This window comes from Tupaia chinensis, unplaced genomic scaffold (genome assembly GCF_000334495.1).
Source record: "Tupaia chinensis unplaced genomic scaffold, TupChi_1.0 Scaffold149552_1, whole genome shotgun sequence".
Lineage (NCBI taxonomy): Eukaryota > Metazoa > Chordata > Mammalia > Scandentia > Tupaiidae > Tupaia > Tupaia belangeri.
This window is the reverse complement of record NW_006209397.1, coordinates 2,045,304-2,051,318: the sequence shown is the minus strand read 5'-3', so window position 1 is coordinate 2,051,318 and position 6,015 is coordinate 2,045,304. Positions and strand designations below refer to the sequence as shown.

Genomic DNA, 6,015 nt, shown 5'->3' with positions numbered 1-6,015 from the left:
AGGAATAAAGAGAGCTGAAAATATGCTTGTGCTCTTATTAAATCTTGGGCCCTAGTAAAGGATTGCATGAGCCCTGATAGATATGACAAACTTATGGTCATTAAGGTAGAAAGAAAAGAAAAAAAAATCCCTTTTGTTCAGGAGAAACTCACCTCAATGATGTTGACTTTTGAAAATTAACAAACTAAAGTGAAAATTATTGTTTGAGCTATATAGGTATGTATAGAAGACTAACACAACAGCATAACAGTCACAAAATCATGATTCACAGAAAACTATTGTCAAGATATACACAAAGAAATATCCACTAAGTTAATGTTCTAATTCATTGCTCTAAATTCTAGCACTTTATCAAAAGTGTTTTGTTTTTCATTTTCCAAATTAAGAAAATATATATTCTATTTGGGGTTTGTTGAGCTTCCTGGTCACACATAAAAATTTGGAAAAATTTCACTTAATTTTTTTTATATTCCTTTAAATATTTTACTTCATTTTATTTCTCTTTTCCTTTTTGTATTTCAATTATATATGGTAGACTGTTAGATACTATAAGTAATTTAAATGTGTTAATGTTTTATTTCAATTTTTTATTCTGCCATGTGTCAGTGTGAATAATTACTATTACTTCAAGGTCACTCATTCTTTTGTTTTGACTATCTTACTTTAATCCCATTCAATACATTTTGTGTTTCATATATTGTATTATTTTAGTTCAGTGATTTCCATTTAATTCCTTTTTAGAGTTTCTCTGTAGAAATTCTGTTTAATCTATGTTTTCATATACATTAACTATTTTAAAGTCATTGTCTGCTAATTCAAACACCTAGGTTGTCTGTGATTCTATTTCCATGAACAATTTTTCTATTGGCTATGGATTGTATTTTCCAATTTCTTTGCTTGACTACTAATGTTTTATTATATGTAGATGCTCCTCGGCTTACAATGGGATTACATTCCAATAAACTCATTATAAATTGAAAATCTCATAAGTTGAAAATGAATTTAATACACTTAATGTACTGAACATGATAGCTTAACTTATCTTAAATGTGCTCAGAACACTTACATTAGCCTATGGTTAGGCAAAATTATCTAACACAAAGCCTATTTTATAATAAAATGTTGAATATCTCAATCAAATTATTGAATACTGTATTAGAAGTATAAAACAGGATGGTTATTTTGGCACCTGAAGTATAGTTTCTACAAATGCTTGTCATTTTTCCACCATTGTAAAGTTAAAAAATGTTACATTGAACTACCTAAGTTGGGGATGATATCTACTGGACATTGTAGATGTTACATTACAGAGACGGGATTCTGTAATATTTGAAAAGTGTTGAGTTATATTCTAATAGGTCTTATGGAAATGTGAATTCAGGTTTTGTTACAGTGGGTCTATTTGGCTCTATCCACTGTCTAGGGCATATTCTTTGTTTCAGTTTCTGTCTACTTTTGACACCTTAAAATAATTGTTTTCTTATTTTTATTTTGTATGAACTTTATAGTCACTATCGATAGGAAGAAATAAGATACCAGAATTGGGGAATTTCTCATCATTTTGTGGTCTCATCAAAATAACACCAACATACTTATAATGACATTTAAAAATATGTATGAATTGGAAATTCGTTAGTTCTCTGATATTATCTCCCATCACTCTCCCTTTAGCTCATTCAGTCTCGGGAACGGATTTCTACATATTCCTTAAATGGGCTGGGCAAGTTTCATTTCAGGAACTTTGCACTGGTTGTTTCCTTGTCTCCAACACTCATCATTTAAACATTGGCATAACTTACTCCATCACTTCTTTTGGCTCTTTACTCAAGTATGTTCCTCTCACTGAGGTTTTCATTGCCCAACCTAAATAAAATATCAACCTTATATATAATGTTCACCCTCTTTCCTGCTTACTTTTCTCTTCTGCTTTTATAATCATATAAAATCCTGTGTGTGTGTGTGTGTGTGTGTGTGTGTGTGTGTGTGCATGTATACATCTATCATCTCTATTACTATAATGTAAGTTGCATGATGGCGGGGATTTTTTTTCCATTTTGGTTTTAATGTTTTATCAGCAGTGACCTCCTATATTTCCAGTATTGAGAAGAATTCCTGAAATATCGACTATATTGAAAAGGTATTTTTTATTCATTCATTAGTGAATAAATGACTGAGAAACACTATATTGTTACCTGCTACTGATATCAATAGGAATTCTAGAATATGCCTGCTAGGAGGATACCAGTACCACCTCCTTGGCCCATTTTTCTTGCTAAATCCTGCACGATTCCAGGCAGTATAATACCGGCTATGAAAGTTTGAATCTGACAGAGCAGAGCAACTGGCATCAGCTTTCCAAAGTTGGCAAGAAATCTCTTCTTTCGTTCTACAGAATAAATTTTCATTTTTATTGTTACTGAAAATAAGAGTAGTGAAATTAAGCACATAAGGAGACACCCTATATATGTATACACATGTTTAATTATATTTCTACACAGAGCCAAGTAAATTATATTAACTAAGCCAGATAATGTATGGTATAGCCACTTCTTCATTAAAAAAAGTTAAGGTTTACTCTCAGTGGATAATTTACTCATGTACATTTGTATAAAGAATATTAATTTTAAAAAGCTTTTCTATAACCTTACATTTCTCTACAGATTTTTTGATCAATGACAAATAACAGTTTTTAAATGAACAGAATTTTCTTTCCAGAAGCCTAGTCTGAGAAGTGACCATTTGGTGTCAGCATCCACTCCAGGGCTTGGGTCTAGCTGAATCATGATCAGGGAGCTGCTGGGTGAGGAAGAGAAAGAGGACAAGAAAGAGAAAGCCCTCCATCTTGCCAGGACCAGGGAATTGGAAAGAATGAGAGAAAGACAACTTGTGCCTTACTTGAGCCGCTGCTTGAGCGGTTTGAGCTGCTTGTGCCACCCAGACAAACTGGGCCTCTTTATTTATAGGAGAAGGAGAGATTACAAATGTATGTTTCATGACACTTCATAGATTGGTTGCCAGGTTACAGACAATAAGAAGCAGTTAACAAATCTATAAGGGCTTAGTCATACTGGGCCAGGTGTATCCCTTCGTGATAATCCAATCAATAGAAAGTCTCATCTTCTTTTCTAATGCAGAGAAACCTAGCTCTTAGGTGTGGGGAAGAAACTAAAGAACTTCTTCATAAGGAGGGCATCACCACACCCAGAGAAGGCTAAAGAACCTTTCAGATGCAGAGAAGGGATTGGACTTTGCTAACTGGGGTCAAGATGTCTCTTGACTTCCATCAGATGTGTCTGTTGGCACGCCCCTAGCAATTTCCACCCTTGCTTTGTCTGCAGAGAAGGTCAAGCAAAAGACGTTACAAGGTTTTGCCAAACCCCAAAAGGACAGGTGGTGTTTGCTCAGAGCATGTCCCCACACCTCAGGTTCTCTCTCTAAACGTGTCCACACAATTTGCATTAGTTAAAGAATAAAGTAGGGCCTGATTCTCATTGGAAAGATTCTGCATCTCTTTTCCAGAGAAAATGTCCAACTTTCTAGTTACTCAGAATGGTTCAAATCTGAGTGATATTTAAAACAAATAATTGTTTATCTAATTCTGTTTATTTTTTTTTTAAATTTGCTACAGGGCACGTGCACTCACCAGAGAGAGACAGAGAAAGAGAGGGAAAGTGAGAGAGCAAGTTGCCAGGTCCATGACTCAAACTGCAGTAGGCCAGGTGGGAATCCAGCATCTTAAGCACCATGCCACCTACCGGCCCTGACATTTTTATTTGATAAATCCTAGAGTACAGAATATATAAAGCTGACGAGGTCAACCTGATATTACCAATTGGTGTTTGAAAAAATATGTCAAACACTGAGTAGGAACTGATTGTCTTCTATGTACAAGACCTGATAGTTGGCACCATGCAATATGTATTCCAAATGACAATTTGTGATTTCCTTTGGACATATAATTCCTTTTTCTTATAATATTATTATTAAAAAATGTAGCCTCACTTCTTACACTATTGGTTGCCATTAATAGCATAGTAGTAATTGATAAGAAATTATAAGGTCCATCTGAAGAAAGAGAATGCAACTGATATATCCTTTCACTTCTTTTTTTCTTTTTTAGGACTTTTTAAATTTGTCCTAAAGTCATCGAAGCAAAAATCATGATAAAACATTCTGCTTTCTTTTACAATTGACCAACGCAAAAAAAAAAAAAAAAAACCTATTTGTAGGAAAAAGATTGTTTTGTACATGGGATGAAACAATATAAATTCAAAACTTACAGATAAGGGTTAGCTCTATCGCTCATCTCTTTAAAAAGTTTATATGAATATCCAAGTCAAAACTAACAAGAGTATCTCCCTTGAAATGTTATTTCTACGGCTTTCCAAGTAGACCACAGGACTGCACACTGTCTTGGAATGTTCTCAGAAGGCTCTGTCATTGATCAGGTAACAGAGTAAAAACCCCAGAGTCCTTTCTGGACAGAGAACCTATTCAAACTTTGTCTTCTTTCCTTGTGGCTTGTGGTCTCCTCCTCTTCCTCTGCCTCCTTGGAAGCCACTTCACCTTCAAAAGCCTCCTCGGCCTCTGCCACAAAATCCACCTCAGCCTCCAAAGCCGCCTCTGCTTCCACTATCACCCCTGAAGCCAACTTCACCCTTAGGCTTGGCCCAGTCCAAGGTAACGTTGTTTTCATCAATTTCACCATCTTCCATGGCCTCCTTGGCAGCTTTGGCATCTTCTTCACTGTTGAAGTCTACAAAATCAAACCTTTTGGAGTATCCTGTTTCCCGGTCAGTAACTATCCTTGCATGAACAGACCCGTCAAAAGACTCCTTTAATGTCTCTTCGGTGGTATCCTTAGACAGACATTTGACAGAGTTTTGGAGGACTGACTTCTTGCATTAGGTGATCCCCTGGGTCCTTGTAGCTCCAGCCTGATTGCTCTGCCTTCAATTTCCCTTTTATTACAGGAATTTAAAGCTTTTTTTGCATCTTCAAATGAAGCAAATTCTATAAACGTATACCCTTTAGATTTGCCATTTTGGCTCTTGAGGCACATTGATAAAAGTTGCCTTCTCAAATACTTCCTGAAGCGTTTCTTCAGTTGCACTGTAGGAGAGGTTGCTCAGAACCAGAGTTTTCGATTCACCACTCCAAGTGCTATTCTTTCCACCTCTATAGTCTTGATTTTGACCTTTCTCTCCAGTGTAGTATAGAGAAATAGACCACCCATCAATCTCTGTCCCCTGCTTCCCTTCAAAGGTTTTCTTTGCATCAGCTTCTGTCTTAAATTCAATGTAGGCAATCCCTTTACTTTTTCCATCTTTGCTGATTATTCTGATCTCCATGGCATCTTCAAATACTTCTTTTAATTCATCTTGAGTGACTTTGTAGGGGAGATTTTTGGCCAAAAGTGTTCTTGCATCTCGATCTTTCTTATTGTCTTTTCCTTTTGGTTTCCCTAGTTTAATTTCATTGCCAAAGACTTTTAAATCAGTGAATCTCAAAGCTTTTTCTAGATCTTTAGCAGATTCGAAGTCAACAAAGCCAAACGTCCTAGATGTCCCGATTCTGACATCCACGACAGCAGGATCATTTTTAACAAAAACATCATAATACCAGTTTTTAATTCAGGGATAGATTTGTTATTGTTCAGGTTTCAACAAACAGATGAAAGGATGTAGTTGGTTCTGTGGCTTCCACCTTCTGTTTCTTGGCCTCAGGAGCTGCTTTCTGTTTGGTCATTTCCTTCTTTCGTTTTCCAGGAACTTCTTTGACAGGCTCTTCTTCCTCCTCATGTTCCTCATCCTCATCATCTTCATCATCATCGTAGTCCTCATCTTCTTCCTCATCATCCTCATCATCTTCTTCATCTTCATCTTCAGCCACGGTCTTCGCTTTGACAGGTGCAGCTTTGGCAGGAGCTTTCTTTCTTTTGGCTGGTGTGATCTCCATAGCTTCTTCTTCAGATTCATCTTCCTCATCCTCATCTTCCTCCTCATCCTCATCTTC

At 36.2% G+C, this 6,015-nt stretch overlaps 1 pseudogene; it reads right to left on the bottom strand.

The window, feature by feature from the left end:
* Positions 1-4,490: 4,490 nt before the first annotated feature.
* LOC106734188 (nucleolin pseudogene) overlaps positions 4,491-6,015 on the bottom strand; it is a 3,345-nt pseudogene continuing 1,820 nt past the window's right edge.